The 17,748-nt window shown below is 36.4% G+C and overlaps 1 protein-coding gene across 5 annotated transcripts in view; it reads right to left on the bottom strand.

Moving 5' to 3' along the window:
• Window positions 1-17,748, bottom strand: part of PAX5 (paired box 5) — a 149,329-nt gene that overhangs the window by 29,087 nt on the left and 102,494 nt on the right. The window lies entirely within an intron of this gene.

The raw sequence follows: 17,748 nt of genomic DNA, 5'->3' as shown, positions 1-17,748 counted from the left end.
GTGCCGCAATGTGGACATACCCGGTACTTACCCGGTCCTGTCGCGATCCCCAAGTTGCGGTCTCTGACAAGGATTCGGGTCTGCCGCTATTCACTAAGGTCGTGCGTCCAATTTCCTTCATGTGTTGCTTCCCCGCTGAGATCCGCCGGAGTTCACCTTCTTCTTCCTGGTGCTTGATCTTGCGACACAATTTTGTTTTTAAATTCTGTGTTTTGTCCGATGCGCCACAATACAATCGCGTGCGCCAAAAACCCGGGGCAATTCGGTGCAAAAAAGAATTATATTCGGGAAACCCGACAGAATCCCGGTCCGCGGACCCTTAGTAAATGAGCCCCAATGTGTCTATACACATTGGCCCAGATTTACTATGCAGTCTTCGCAATATTTGTCAAGACACAAGCTGCCAGCCTGGCTATCCTATCCTGGTTCTTAGACAATTTAGTAGAGTATACTTGCCATGGCAATACATGATTTTATGTAGCTTAGGCTTGAATAAAGTACTATGCTAAGCTTGTGTATACTTTTCTTCTTAAACAAAGAAATGACTTTTTATTAGATTAGTCAAGCTGAAATTTCTCCCATGGAAGTTAGTCTTAAAGAAATTGTTTGATCACTTTTTAAAATTACAGTATCCAGGGTGAGGTTTTGTGACAGGGAAAGTAAAATTTTAACTTTGCAGGACGGCCGCTTCTTGATGAATAAAGCTTTGGAGATTTTAGGCTCCATTTACTCCTCAATCTAATTTTGTCCTTCGATGCACATTATGCCTGAAATGAGATCTCATGTGGCTTGATCAGTGCTCCAGCACAGGCAGAGGCAAAGCACTCACCTCTACTGTTGTTGTCTTTCTAAAGGAAAGCAATACTTTCATAATAGAAACACAGCAGGACCTAGAATAAACTCACTCTTGCAATTATCCAGATAGATGTTAGTTAGATAAGAACAGAAACTGACTATATTTTATCTATGCATATCATTTACTATATTGGAATACCTTTATAACGGTGTGATTTATACAAGAAAAATATTGAAGCCATAGTCATATATTGGTGCAATAAGATCTAAGAATAAAGAGAATATTCATTGTTCAGGACAAAATATTGAAATGATTGATTAATGATCGGATCAATGCAGAAATATTACATAAACCTATCAAAGCTCACTGTGAGGTAGGTAATAAGTTGACACAGTACTATATGTTTCACCATATTTCCAATGTAATGCTTCCTGTGATATCATCAATTCCAGTGTTTCAAATATGAGTATCTTTTTGTATTAAAGTCACAATGCTTGACAAAACCTTAGTTGTTTGAAATGCATAGCCACAGGATAGCCTAGAAGGATAATGGTTAAATACTGCATATTATCGCAGAGCAATCTTGGATGTTGGACCCCCACAATTGGAAAAAAGGGTGACCACAGGATCTCCATATCAGCTCTGGACTTTGGTGTGTTCTGTTAACTGACTGCAAGCCCTATAGTGAATGGAAAACAGAATGGAGATCTGTCCTGTGCTCCACAGACTCAACAAGGATGACCTGACTGTAATGCCATTTTATTTTTCCACATACAGATTAGATGGATAAGCTTATGATAGAATAAAGTGTCAAATATTATATGACGAAATCAATGGATCCAAAAGTCACAATTGGAGGCAAAACTGTCCAGATAAGACTTAAATATAATCTCTAATTGTATAAAAAGGAAGAAAATCAGTCTATGTTGTTTAACTAATTCTACTGCATGGACATCTGGATAATCCTTTTACTCTTGAATTAAATTAACCAAACTGAGCGGTTTGACAATCTTCATTATAACCTCCATCCTACTCAGCCGCAGACATTGAACTACGCTGCCATAAAAACTGTGCTTCATACTTTTTACATAAAAATAAAATACTTTAACCAAAGTGCTACATTAACTTGGGCCATTTAAATTCAAAGTCTAGATCGATTACAGCACAAATTTATTTCCTAATCCAGGAGGCATTAATGTGCAAATGATACGTTCTTTAAAAAAATATCTTGGCTTGAAAGCTAATAATGAATAAGAATTGCCTTCTTGCAAAAAATCTATAGAGCATACAAAGTTGGTGGGGCAAAACTGAAGGAAAAAATTCACTTTGTTCCTTTTTTCAGAACTAATCTAGCATATAATGGAATTACACAGGGGTTTATTGGTCCATTTTCTGTAAGTGCTGACAAGTCTAGTTGAAATCTGCAACTTAAACTTGTGCAGTTTAGCAGAATAGAATTGCAGAGAACACATCTGATATCTACTTGTTTCACATGTTGAGCAACATTTGAAAACCATCCATCCAGATATTCTCATATACTGTATAATCCAAAATTGGCCAACTGGCCAACTTAGTATCTTAAAATACTTGCTCTTGGAAGACTCAATTGTGTTTTTGGGAAGCAATTAAACATGACAAATATAAGTGACTTGATTTTACATAAAACATTTTTACTATATTTCATTGTGTCTAATAAGCCACTTGTAGCTCTTAATAGTTTTGGGTAATAGTGGTACCAGGGAAGCAAAAACATTGCTAGAGCATGGGACAATGGTCAAAAACAAAATGACTTAACCATTTACTTGATAAACTTCTAAACAATCTAAAAATATTGGTAATTCCTCCTTTAAATATCAACCTTTTAAATCAACCTAGATTACTTTCTGTGAAGTATTCTCTCCTTAACACAAATTATGACAATTTAATACCATAAATAAAAGTCTAAGAATTATGTACGAATAAACTGGGAAACATCTAGTGAAAATAATTTAAGGCACCAGAGACTCTTATTAAATACACTATTATGTTGTATCTCATCATTAAGAAGCAATGTTTTCACAATACAAACCAAGACAAAAGCAGAGTTTTGTCTGTACTTCAAATTTAAAGGGGTTGGCCACTTTTCTTCATGGCATGTGTGGGACAAGATATTAGGTAAATTTACCAAAATACATCTATTAAAAGTTATGCACCGCTTTCTTGATGTGTAAATTTAAGCCTCCTGTCTTTTACATCATCAGTTGGACATTCCTGTCACTAAAATGGCCGCAGATGGAAGGTCATGTCATTTCTAACTGTCCACGAGAAACACCCTGCCAATACCTTATGATAATATTCATAAAAATAAAATTAAGGTCCTGGCAGGGTGATTTCTGATGGGCAGTTAGAGATCAGATTGGGGCCATTTTATGGACAGGAATGTCTGATAAGGTAAAGACAGGAAGATTCGCTTTACATTTTAAAAAAGGGGTTCACAACTTTAAATAGATGCAGACTGGTAAATTACCTAATATCCAGCCCAACACACGTACATACACATTATAAAAACCATGTGATAAAGTGGCTAACCCCTTAAAGTCCCCATGGAAGATCTCCACTTTCACACATCAGAAAACTCAGCTCACCAACAGGGTTCACGTACGAAAGGGACAGTCCTCTCTATGTCCCACGATATTAGAGGAACAACTAATGCTGTCTATGTGACAAATAAAGATGGATGCCGATTTTGCAAAGACATTGGAGTGCCCACCTTTCTTCTCGACAACCCGGACAGGCTGGGTCCGACCTCTAAGTTTATACAGAAACAATCTCCACCAGGTCAGACCATTTAAACCAGGTTTAGATTTCAGCTATGGTCTATGCCGGTTTTCTGTTGTGCAGTTGTTGAGCAGATACTTTTTTTTTTTTTGCTGTGTCTGTATATGAGTTATTGGTGCACTCTTTAACATTTTTTCTACCACTATATAAGTTCTATTACAATTTTCATAGATGAAAACACCAGGCAAATTACTGTATATAGAGTATGCTGTATTGAAAAAGAGGCAGTCCACAGCCCACACAAACTTTATATTTTATTAAATACTTTTTAAACCACGATCATTTCAGTGTGACCAGTTAAAACACACTTCAGACACAATTTTAAGCTATGGGCTCATTTACAAAATGAGGCACTGCAATCCATAACAATCTCAGTGCAGTTATTTTTTCACAGCAATTTAAAAACAAAAGCTGAGCTTTGATGGGCTACAACAAAAAGTGTAAGCACATATTTGTTGTTACAAACCAACAATCACGATACCATCACTTACTGCTCCAATAAAGATCAAAATCTGAATTCCCTTTAATAATGTATTTGTATGTATTGGCCAGTATTCTTTTTTATGAATTTTTATGGCTTTTACATTTATATGTTTGCAGCTACTATGTTAAATGACTTTGAATAGTTTTTTATGGCCTGGATTCTCAGTCCTGTCCCCCTTTTTGAGTTGCAAACATGGAGGCATTGGGACCACCTACAAACTGAGTGAAGATGTTGCCTTTTGAAACATTGAAACCATGGCTGCCCTAGTGCTTTAAGAGTATAATACTAACTGTCCAATAATACCACTGTTAGTTAATATTTAGTAAATTCTAAGTATTTTTATTTTAATAAAACAAATTGATAGAGATAATATCTGTGATACCTACATTTTATCTGCACAAGGAGGTTACCCTTTGGATATCACATTACAGTATTACCATTTCATTGTGTATTCCAAATACACATTATATAATAACATACAAACATAGGTTGAAGGGCAAGTGGCTATCTGAGTTTTCTCGATTTTGGCTACAAGTCAGTGACGTCAGGATTTATAACTGTATTAAACTGTATGACAGTCAGCCATGATAAATCAGTTTCCCCTTCTTCTCAAATCACAGACAATAAAAGGTTTAGCAGTGAAAGCCATTCATCATAATAAAGACCACAGACTTTGTAGTCATCAATTTCACTCACATGCTTAATACACTGGAGAGACTGTTAGAGTTTTAGCAAAAGGGAAAAAAGCAACCACGAAAAAAGATTGATACAGGAATAATTACAAAGGTCAAACAAAGATATCCTTTAGGAAGCAAGTTTTTCTTTGTGGTACATAAAAGGCCCATCACAAACTTAATATGAGTGTGAAAAATAGACTTTTCTACATTATACAACATTGTGACCTTAACTAGATAGCAAATAAATATTTAGTGCATATATCTATAAATAATCATCAAGATATAAGTAAATAACAAAAAGAAATAGGTATAAACATTTTGGGTCCAAGGCTAGAAACCTGACCATAAGCTAAAATATACTTTCTGGGTGAATATAGTATCAATTTTTTTTCTTTTATTTCAAAGATATGAAAGAGGAAGCCAAAAACCATTGGACGATCCAAGACGAGGTCTACAATGACAAGTCACAGCAATCCACTGTATTCCTATAGGTTGGAATGCTGTGAGTGAACATCTGTTTGGAGCTGCTGTGTATTTTCTTGCCTTTTAGGGGTGAAGATTTTTTGGACTTGCATTACAAAGAAAAGAGAATAGCGAACAGAGCACATCCTTCTTGTCCTGAGTTCACTATTAGGGGAGCTATAGTTTTTAGTGTAGGGTACTTTCTAAAAGAGGTCACCTGATCATGAGAGAAAAATAGATAGATTTCTGTAGGTCATATAGTAATTCTAGTATTTGTTTGACCAGGACGTATGAGAACCAACACATACCCATAAAATACATAGGGATTCATGAAATAAGGGAGGTGTGAAAGTATAAGACAGTAAGTGACGTGTCTTTTATCAACCAGACACAAAACAAGCTATTAAAATTGTCAGTTGAGCCAGTGAAACCAATTAAGGTAATGAAAAAGATTGCTCATGGCTGGAGCAGCTGAAACTTTGCTGCAAATTCTGATTCATAATCCAAAATTGAGAACATTCTAAAATTGTCAACAGAGTTAACAGGGTTAACTGCTAGACTATTTTGAATCTTTTAACCTTTTACTGTTTTAGAACTAAACTAAGGGGTTCTAGGTGACAATAACCTCCACAGTGTAACTGCCCACAGGCTTTCCAATGTTCACTCTACTGCAATTATACTATTGTAGGTGTAGATGTAGGTGTAGATCTCACTTATGCATCGTAAGCCTAGCAAAGTTGCAGATACTGGCGGAACCATGCATTAGGAAGTTGATAATCTGTAAGTCACTGTTCAAAGGCTTTAAAATATTCAATTTGAGCATGTAATATCCCCTCAGGCTTCCCAAGGAGAGAGGCAAATGGAAAGATTTCTGTTAGGGCTTAATTTCACCAGAGGGAGATTAGGGAGTAAATGTGGGAATACCAAGGGTATGTTTGGCTTTGGACCAGAACTTCTCCATAAGGACTAGTGTGGGAATGAGGCTAATAGGACAGTCCTCAAAATTAACTTCCAAAGCATAGGTTGGGAAACCCATCCTCCCTCTTAGTAGTAGGTCAGTGGAACTCATTGTGTTTTCTGTTCCCCTGTTAACAAGATGAGAAGCCAGGAAAACCATGGATTGGGGAACACACATGTCTTTAATAGGCAAGGTGTCACATTACTCCCATGGTAAGCAAGACGCCTATGTGGGTCAGGATTACTTCCTGTCATGCCCACAGCTCACATCATGCACTGACTAAAACCAATGGTTAGTGGGGGTGTGCCTCAACTTACCAAGTATTGAATAATGCTAAGTATAAGACTATCTAGTCTAACATTATACATTGTATTAGAAGTTCACACTAGAACAATGCACCAAAATTCTGGGGCAGATTTACTTACCCGGTCCATTCGCGATCCAGCGGCGCGTTCTCTGCGGTGGATTCGGGTCTTCCGGCGATTCACTAAGGCAGTTCCTCCGCTGTCCACCAGATGTCGCTGCTGCGCTGAAGTCCGCCGAGGTCCGCCGGAGTGCACCATCCTATACCTGGTGAAGGTAGGCGCAAGTCCCGCAACACCATTTTTAAAAAAAAATGTGGCGGTTTTTCCGAATCCATCGGGTTTTCGTTAGGCCACACCCCTTGATTTCTGTCGCGTGCATGCCGGCGCCGATGCGCCACAATCCGATCGCGTGCGCCAAAATCCCGGGGCAATACAGGGAAAATCGGCGCAAATCGGAAATATTCGGGTAACACGTCGGGAAAATGCGAATCGGGCCCTTAGTAAATGACCCCCAATGCTTTTTACACAGGTTGCCCCAACTAAAGTTATGCTCCTTTTCCTGAGAAAACCATGACCTGTCTTTTAAGTCATAAAAGTGTCTGAAAACAACGTAAAATATTTGTTGAATGCAGCACAAAGGGGTTTTTTGCCCTAGAATTCTGGTATATCCCCCACTGTATTTTGTCAGCACATAAGAGAACAACCTAAGGACTTTATTATTTAAAAACTGTGTTTACGCCATTGAAGAATTACATTTTTCACATTTCATGTTTCAAATTATGAGCTTATAGTTTAAAAATACAGTTAAAAAAATTAAAAAGAAACATTTTTATTGAAGCTTTATGAGGAAAATGGCAGCAATCTAAATCGTTAACTATTAGATGTATGACTCAATATTGTCCAAATTCCACCATATGTAGCCTATTATAATGTCTTATTTGGTTTAAATTATGCAATTTAATTCTAATTTATATAATTTCCTAACAAATGAAGAACAGGGCAGAGAAAACAAATCTAAATTAGACACATTGAAGCTCTTGAGTGTTTTTTCAGACAACAAAAGACAAAGCAAAGTAGCCAAGGGTAAAAAGGGCAGAACAGACATAAAGTATGAGCAATAATATTTTGGAGGCTCCATTCATAGTATGCTAAATAGTTATAAAATGTTCTGCATACTTTGACACCTGAAAACTCCCAATAAATGAGAGGGCATGTATCAAGACTGGGCAGGATATCCTTCTGCTGGTATCGATTTAAGTAAGCTTTCACACCAGTTTTCTCCACTGGAGGACAATGACCCCGTGTATTTCCCACTATGGCACTATGGTTGTGCCCTTTTTTTAAAAAAAATAATTATGAGGGTAGTGAAAAACCTCCATTTGCACAAAATGTTTTGCAGAACTGAAGGAAAAAAAGACACAAACCCATACATAAATGCATTCTAAGGGCTTATTCCCAATTTTTTTTTCTCTTGCTGGAATCAGTTATTTTCAATGGTGCCTTATTGAACCATTATTTTCTATGTGCTTTTTCGCACTTCAGATTTTTTTCCAGAACAAAGGAGGCATAACAGATGTGAAGAGAGTATAAAACTTGTTTAGCTAGGAAGAATGAGATCCAACTCTACCCATGAACTACATAGTGATTGTCATGAAATATGGAAACTGAAAAAAAACAAAGACATTGGGGGAGATTTATTAATCTGTCTAGGACAGAATTCCATCGTAGTTTGCACTAAAAAACTGTTTGTACCACATTTCTAAAGGATTTTAGACAGTTTTCTGGCTCTCCTACAACTAGCTCGATGAAAGGGGCATGACACCAGAAAAGGGGGTGTGGCCTCGCGCCATAAAGGTACGTGCGCCAGAAATACTGCTAACCTGGCAGAATTGTGTCATAATTTTCTGGCATAAAGTAAGCCAACTAATAGGAGGTGCAGTGTATGACCAGACAGTCTAATACTAGGACAGATTTATCATCCAGCACCAGACACTTATATAAATCTGGTGCAGAATAAGACTATCTAGTCTAACTCTGTACTGTCTAAAATTAGGACACTTTTAATACATCTGCCCCATTATATTAAATAGAATAGACAGATAGCTATTAGATACATTAATACATGAAAATTAAAACAAAACATCACTAAAATATTGTTAAAAAACTATGGACAGCATTTACAGTATAATACAGTAATTCTTGAGGTTGCGTGAGGTGAAATAAAATTAGCTATTCACTATCATGTATATTATGGGCCTCTATGGTGATAGGTCCAGGCCCCTAATTCTCCTTTTTAAACAGAGCTTTTATTATAGATATAGATATTATTTTAGATAGATAAAAACCACTGCCCTTATAGAACCTGGCTTTGGGGTGGTCCCAAAGCTACTTTGGGTCCTCTGGACACCATTAAAGGACATCTATCACAAGGATGAAGGATTGTAAAGCAACCACACTGATATACCGGTGTGTACCCCTTCCGGCAGGATCCGCTCTTCTTTTAGCTTCTTATGTCCTTGTTTCCAAGAAAAAAAGTTTTAAAAATTATTCAAATGAGCCTGAGGGGCTTCAGGCTCCATTAACACCTATGGAGACTGGATCCCCTTAGGCTTGTTTGCAAAATTCTGAAAGCTTTTCTTTGTAAAAGGGTGGAGAGTGGGAAAGGCAAAATAGGAATCACGGCATCTGCATTGGCAGTTAAAATTAGTTCCTTTATTCAATCGTGTTAAAAAAAATAGATGCTTATCCATAAAGACCGCCTACTTTTTGTCTTGTTCCTGTGAATCTGCATCTATTTATTAACATGACTGAATAAAGGAATAATAATGAACTTTTACATTTTTAACAATTATTTGTACGATAGCTGGATGAAACTATATACCACATATTTGCTACACCCTGTTCTATTGGTAAGATCTACCCATTCTTTTTCAATATTGTTTACCAGCATCTTCCCAAGTGGGTGCAGTTTTTGTCTTTATTGTCTTTAATGGCATAAATAGCTTATTTCATTTTTACCTTGCAATTATATTAAAAGTTAATAATCCAAGCTCTGTGCTTTGGACTAAGCTTCTTGATGTATTCGCCGCATCAGTGGGGGGGGGGCGTGGCTCAGTGTATGATAAATTCCCCCAATAGTATATATATATTAAATTAATAGAGAATTAGATGCATACATAGTAAAAAGATAAATAGACAATTCTAGGTCATACATATAATGGTAATTGAGGTGCTGTTATGAAATGTTTATTTAACAGTATAGATATTTCCTTGTAAAGAACAATCACCTCTGTGGTATTATAAAAGTGAAAGGTACAGTATTTAGCTGTGCGTAATGATCATCAAAAATGGGTCATAAAAGCCACAGGTCATATGAGGGGCTACTGTTCTAAAATAAATTGCCATTACAGAACTGCAGTACTTTGGCTCTTTCCCAGAGGGTATATCAGGGTTAAAGAGAACAGATCATTATCTGGCATGTTAAACTTTTTTTTATCTACGTGGATAGAATTTTATAGAGTAATTCTCCTACATTCAGGAATAGCTTATCACCATAAACAGCCACAGTATAAACATTTCTAAATATACAGTAAATTGTATTAAGCAGGTGCAAACGACATCTAAAAATCATCTGAGTGCCATCCATTTTTAGAAAGAACAGCACATAGCTGCATTAATATCAATACTTTTCAACGAATCAGTGCCATCCATTAAAATGTAGAATATGTCCTAGTCAGATGCATTCACAGATCACTGATAGACTATTGTTTATCAAAAACGGTTGCCAAACTGATGGAAATTGTCCACGAAAAACCGAAGCTAATGAAATTCGGCATATTGATGTGTTGGTGTGTTTCAGAATGTTGACTCTAACTTTGCACACTTTATTTTTGGTGCATTTGCACCTCTTTTCTGGAAGTCTCACACTCTTTGATTAGGACACAATGCTTTGTTGTACTAGTCATAAAACTGCCTAAAATCCTTGATAAATTATGCACTTCAATTTTTGACAGGTTTCTGTCCTAAATGGATAATGTGGTTGTGAGTAACATTGGAGCCCCGCAGGGGACTGTTCTTGCCCCGTTTCTATTTACGGTTTACACTGCAGATTTTCAAAAAAATAGAAGTGAGTGTTTCCTGCAGAAGTATTCGGATGACACTGCGATAATAGGGTGCATAAAAGGGGGAGATCTGTCTGAATATTGGTCGACCATTGACCTGTTCTCGGAATGGTGCGACACAAATGGCTTGGAATTGAATCTATCTAAGACCAAGGAAATGGTAATCAGTTTCCGAAAAGAACGTGATACCGACGGTGAGCCTACAAAGATTAGGGGTGTCGCAGTGGAACGTGTCACAAACTATAAGTATCTGGGTGTTTATCTGGATGATAAGTTACTGTGGCATATAAATTCAGAGAAATTGTATAAAAAGGCGACCGGGAGACTGTACTTTTTAAGATCGCTCAGGTCCTTTGATGTGGACCGTAGGATGTTGCTGTCCTTTTACCAGTCTGTAATTGCAAGTGTTTTATTTTATGCAGTGGTTTGTTGGGGAAATAACGCTCGCACGTCTGACTTAAACAAATTTAAGAAACTGATTAGGAAGGTGGACTCAATTGTTGGCACTAAGACAGAGAATTGGGAGTCAGTCTTGTGGGCTCGTATGCTCTCCAAATTTAAGTCCATTGTATGTAATGAGAAAAACCCATTACATAACACACTGATGGGTCAACGTAGCACATTTAGTGATCGGTTTCTGCATATGAAATGCAGAACGAATCGTTTTAAAAACTCCTTTATACCTAGGGCAATTGTATTGGTTAACATGGGCAAGTAATTAATATCTGTAACCATGGTGTTTTTTCTCCTTTTTAACTTTTTATTGACTTTTTTATAATAATTGTTATTAATTATATGTATGTTGTATCTTATTGTTTTGTATATGTGTAATTGTGATGATGAATGGAGGTGTTGCTGCTGTCGTTGTGACAAGTCAATTTCCCCTATGGGGACAATAAAAGTATTCTATTCTATTCTATTCTATAATGTTGAGCACTTTTGTGTGCAGGTGGCCTTTCAAGTCTCTTGTAGTATCAATGCTATATGGTAAAAACCAAGAAGGACCATACATTTTAGATTTGACCAACAGCTATCTTACCTGACCTCCCGATATATATACATTCTTTAATTAGTCAGTCATTGAATGTGACTTGAACAAGGAGAGGGGGTAACTTCACTACTAAACAACACTAGAAGTGGCTTATCTACCTGTTTGTCCAATACCCCACCAATGAAGAATAGTCATGAAGCTCACATACACAATCGAAGGTCAGCAGCCCTTATCATGCTCAGGAGTCTGGCCAATACAAATGTAGTATGTATGGCTCTTTAAAAAATAGTGTGAATTTTATGTATACTTAGCAACTCTGAAAAGCAGTGTGACATGGGAGTGAAAAGGAGATGATGGATACAAGGACTTATGTTGATACTCCATGTTGATGGTGAAGAACAGAGATTCACTAACAAATAAACAACCCATCCATTGTTTACATGGTTAACTATTGTTTTTTGTCAAGAGGACCGTCCTATTCAAAAGGACCAAATCTCTGTTCACTTTTTAAAAAAATACCTCTTAAATCCCTATGATCTATCATCCATTGAGTCTAAACTTTCTTTCTGTGCTGTAATACATGTATTGTGAAATATTCTTGTAAAAGACATAGACAAATACTACAAATAATAAAGAATTATAAGTAAACTGCTATTGATCACTAGCCGGAATTATTAATACAAAGAAGTAAAAAGTATAATACTGTGAAGGATAAGGGAGAAATAGCCGCAGGGAAAAGCAAGGAGATTCTTTAAACTGGTAATAAATCCCAGTCTGGAGGCTTTTTTCTGTTGAAGGATTTCTTGAAATTTCCTTAGAGTATCTTGCTTTAAAAATGTTGGATCAAATTCTGATGTCCCATAAGAGTGCAGTAATTTTCTTCATTAAATTCTTTAATTGAATATCCATGCTGTTCATTCCGCGCACCTTTGTCACATTCAATTCTTAACTTTATATAAATCTGTCACTACTTTTCATATCATGACGATCCGCAATAAAGGCAGAATTAGTATTATCATAAGATGATATAAGTGATCAATTTCCCATACTTCATTGGAAATGGGTAAAGACACTAAAAGGAAATGGGTAGAGACCTTTTAGTGTATGGTATGTCTCATTTCTCTATCTTGACCCCAAACCTGTGAAGCTTTGTATCCCCTTTATTGTTAACATAGAAATAGCAACTTATCTGCATGCACAACTATGCTAAAGTAAAACTGAAGGGCCATGACCCCTTAATTTTGCCTACCCAAAGTCTAAGTCACCATTGTTTATATTAAGGAAGACCTCTGTTAATATGTCTTATTTCACATAATAAGGTTTGGTTTGTGGGAAAGGCATATTGGACAATGAGTCAAGGTCCCTACAACTGCACCTACTGAATCAATCATAAAAGTTTACTAAGCCCTTGCCGTCTATGGACTTTTACCATCTTGTATTTCCATTTTTCACTCCCCACCATCAAAAATCCATAACTTTTTATTATGTAAGGAGCTTACGGGGGCTTGTTTTTGTGTACCAAATTGTACTTACTAGTGGCATAATTTTTATTCCATGCCATGTACTGGGTAGTTTGAAAAAAATTTCAAATGCGGTGACATTTTCAAAAAAATGCATTTGCGCCATACTCTTGTTGGTTTGTTATGGCTTTAATTTTGTGCTCCAAATGACGTCTCTACTTTATTATTTGTGTTGGTATGATAAGGAAGACACCAATTTTATATAGGTTTTATTAGGTTTCAAACCGTTTGTATGAAAAAATGGCCTTGCTTTGCCATATTCTGTCTCCTATAACTTTTTCATACTTCAACATGTGGAGTGTAAGGTTTAATTTTTTGTGGAACAAGCTGATGTCTTCATTAATACCATTGTGGGGACTGTATGACCTTTCGATCATTTTTTAATTATTTTTATGTGTTGTGAAAAAATGGTTCAATTACGGGGTTCAACACCAAGAATAACTGTTTTTATGTTTTGATAAATTGGGGCTTCTGGGGCACGATGATACCTAATATGTTTATGATTTTACAGGATGTCCCCTAATTAAGGACACCCAACTTACAGACTCTGCCCACTGTGACTTCTGGTGAAGTTCTCTGAATGCTTTACTTTAGTCCTAGACTGCAACAATCAGCTGTAAGGTGTCGGTAATGAAGCTTTATTGATAATCCTTGGTCCAATTACAGCAAAAAATTTTGAAAATCCAATTCTCACTGGAGAAAAAATGTTTTGCGTCTGTATCTACAATTACAAAATATACAGTTTCGACTTACATACGAATTCAACGTAAGAACAAACCTATGGACCCTATCTTGTATGTAACCTGGGGACTGCCTGTATTTGCAATTTAAACTAGTTTGTTTTTTTACTTTATTTGTATTTCTGCTAACAGCAGACCTCTTTCACAGATCCTGCTATGACAGCCATGGGACCCTCTTTTAGGGTCATGGCTGTCATAGCAACTGCCCAGCGCCCTCCGATGATGTCACAATGGGTTTCGGCCTGATCATAGATAGCAGATAGCAGATCATTTACACCCTTTATGTTTGCAGTGGACTCAGCTTGTGAGCCCACTCCATACATCTTTGACAGGCATGTGACGTACAGATACGTAACATGTCGTTATGTTAAAGGTGCACTAAAAACAGTTGGTGCTCTCTGTAGGAGCATTGCAGGAGGTGCCAGATTCATGAAGAATGTGCATCACTTTTTATGAATCTATCTATCTATGAGTCTGATTACTTTTGGCCTTACAAGAACCTATAACTTGAGTTCTTATGGCTCTGTCATAACCTACTACAGCATGAGGTTAGAGATTGACTCAGGCAGCCATGTGAATAGTCACTGATGTCATTACCACAGGTCAAAAACTTGTATTTGTTTAATTTAATTTATTTTTTTTTTTACCATAAAACCTCTTTAAATATGATTAAGTTGAGGAACCTGATGTCGACTGTGGATTAATATTACTAAATTTCTAAATCAAATTTTCTTATAAAGTCATTTACAGATAAATATTTTTAACACAGTTTTGAGAACCAATAGGTAATTTCTATGTTTTGGACTATCCAGTCACTTTCTCTTAGTGTTGTCAAACATTACTCATTTTAAAAGGTGTAAAGGTGCCTTAAAGCCTTGAGGGATATGCAGAAAATGTAGCCTTGTTTAGGTGCAGGATGATAACACCTCAGTGGTATATCTCATTAGCATAATTGCAGTGCAATCTCCATAATTATTCTCGCATGTTTTCTGCATGCATATGATTTCAATGAGACTTTATCTTAATTAACATATGCATGTCTTCATTGGACCACTACTGTCACATTGTGGCAGGAAAGTGATTGTAGGTTGTGTTAGAGGTCATTCCATCAAGGCATTTTTTATTTCACACATGGAAACTTCACACCAGCTTCCTTTAATATGGTGTAATTGCTATAGGTCTATTGTGTAATTATGTGTTTACTACACTATCACAATAAGGTAAAAAGTGCAGTTCCTGAAGAAGACTCAAGCATTTCTATTCAATAAAAGAAAAATGGATTAGCTATGTTGTGTTTTTTGTAGGACCTGAGGCAACAGTGCATGACACTGGAGGGTTTATTCATTTTCACAATGGGATGAGATTTCAATATTGGGGAAAAAAAGTGGCATTCTCTTCTTTATAAAAGATTAGGTCCTCAAAGCCGGCAAGAGATTTTTATCTGAAGAATTTAAAATGCAAGGAAAATCCCCAAAATACTCACTCAACCTACAAAGGGAAACTTCGATTCCTTCAACTTTAATGGTTTCCTCACGTCTCTTCATACATGAATACCTAAATACGCCAGATTTATCTCTGTGATAATAATTCTAGAACAGTGTATGAATATCGAGTCCTACTTTAGAGTGTTCATCACAATGTGGTACACATTCTTTTTTCTGACCCAGAGAATATTAGCACCCTTTTCCAGACACTTGCCCCTTATTTTTAGAAAAGGCATAAAATCCTTGATAAAAATGGGACAAGGCACCATTTTAGACTTTTTTATTATGCCAGACGTCTTGCAAAAGTGAGTTAATAAATTCCCCAGTTTTAGGCCGGTTGTACTGACATATGATGTAAGGACTCCCTTTCACTGGCAGAACTGGCAGACTGTCATACAGGGATTCCTTGCATCATATTTCGGTGTCTAGCCAGCCATAACCAGAATCATATTTCAAATTATTTTCAAATATTAAATGGCCATTCACTTACTTTGCTACTGATGCTGTTTTCATTCCTCTATTGAAGAACCTGAGTATTTTGCATACTTTTGCCCAGTCACTACTACTACCACTAAAGATCCATTTCACATGAATAATCAATACTTTTCAATAGGCATTTGATATCAGTATTAATAATTGGTATCTGTATGTTGCTGTTGGTCTCACAGTCCTCAGACATCTATGCTCTTGACCTGGCAAAAGCAAATGTTATTGTATGTTTTTCAGGCTCTGCTAATTCACAGTGACTGGGGATATAGTATACACTTGGGTTTCTCAATCTCCGCTGAAGTAGTTCTGTGATAGTGTCAGTTCCGTTCCCTCTCTGTCCTCTCAATGTGATAAGAAGCACGCTGAAGTCAGCAAGCTGCGGCTGGAAATGCATCTGCAGGTAATTAATAACAATCAAACATCTTGGAAAACTGCTGACTGTGGCTGTAATGAAGTGGGCTCAAGTCATTGCCTTGCAAATAGAGAGCGCGTTTATGAACCGTGGCAGCAAGAGGTTTTTTTTCTCACTCTCCCCTTTGTAACTTAATATTTAATGAAGTAGAAAAATACAAACAACATATAAAGTTCTTTTAAAATGAACTTTTTACCAAATAGGAAGTATTTGATGACCAAATGAAGGAGTAGCAATTGGAAAGAAATGTAGATTTTTCTGGATAAATCCAGAAAAACAATTATACATATACATTTTTCATCAGTTTGCAATACAGATTTGTTATAAATTGCAACAAAAACTGTCTGGATGCTTGTAACACATTTACCAAAAGTTTTAGACAGTTTATAAAAGCTTTTCATACATGGGGCATGGGGTTTTCCATGTATATCCTAAGTTGAACCATACCCTATAGCACAAGAAAAATAAAAAAGTGGCGTTATTTAGACAAAAGTCCACATAGAGGCCCACTTTTATCAAAAATAGTGCAAACTGCATTATGTGCAGTTTGCCTGTCGAGATTAGGTACTCCAACAGAGCATATCAACTTTTTTTTTGGTGCACCTTTAACATAGAGTGAATTCTGTCGGACACTGCATGATAAATGTGTTGCAAACTTTGACTATGCACCGGAATGTGCAGAATTTTGTGTAGCTTCAGATATAGTGCAGCCGCAACACTTTCTAAATACATGTGTAAGGAGTATGCACTGAAAAGAATGTTTAAAGTCAGACAAAAAAACAGGGCAGGGGCTTTAATTAATGTGGGCCAGATGATGTGTAAAGCTATACTAGATGATCTAAAACCTAGATGGATTTATCATCCAGCATTAGACATATTGGAGGGTGATTTATCATTGCTTGTACACCAGTTTTCTTGCCCTGTTCCTGCGCAGTAGCTATAGCCTGGGGCAAAATATTGCCCTATAATCAAAGAGAATGGCAAAAATAAAATTACATTTAAACAATGATTTCATTTTAGTTTTAAGGAGTAAAAAGGAAAAAAAATGTTATACCTTTCTTTTAACATGGAAATGATTTGACAGGAAGGCAGGATAAAATTCCTGAAGATTTTAAGCATGTCTTTTTTGTTAAATTTATGAGGAAGTATCAAATATGTCCACAATAGATGATTCCAAAATAGATGTTTTCTATGTATACAATGTCATCATCGTATTGCAACCATTTAAAGAAAAACTATTTGTTTAACTGGTCCTCTGCCCAGAAACTGTGATCCCCCACCTTAATAGGATACCACTATGCAGTAATATAGCAATACTGAGTAATCAAATATTAGTTGAGTGTCTAAACTGTGCTACAAAAATGACAGCTATTATTTAATTGGTTTCTATGGGTAAATACTTGTTCGCCCACTGTGCCACATTATTAAATGAGCCTCTGTATTATCTAAGGAACTAAAAGAATTATCCATTAATTAAGCCAACTATGTTTAA

Source organism: Engystomops pustulosus, chromosome 1 (genome assembly GCF_040894005.1).
Source record: "Engystomops pustulosus chromosome 1, aEngPut4.maternal, whole genome shotgun sequence".
Classification (NCBI taxonomy): Eukaryota; Metazoa; Chordata; class Amphibia; order Anura; family Leptodactylidae; genus Engystomops; species Engystomops pustulosus.
The sequence above is the reverse complement of the archived record's forward strand: the minus strand, read 5'-3'. Positions and strand labels throughout refer to the sequence as shown.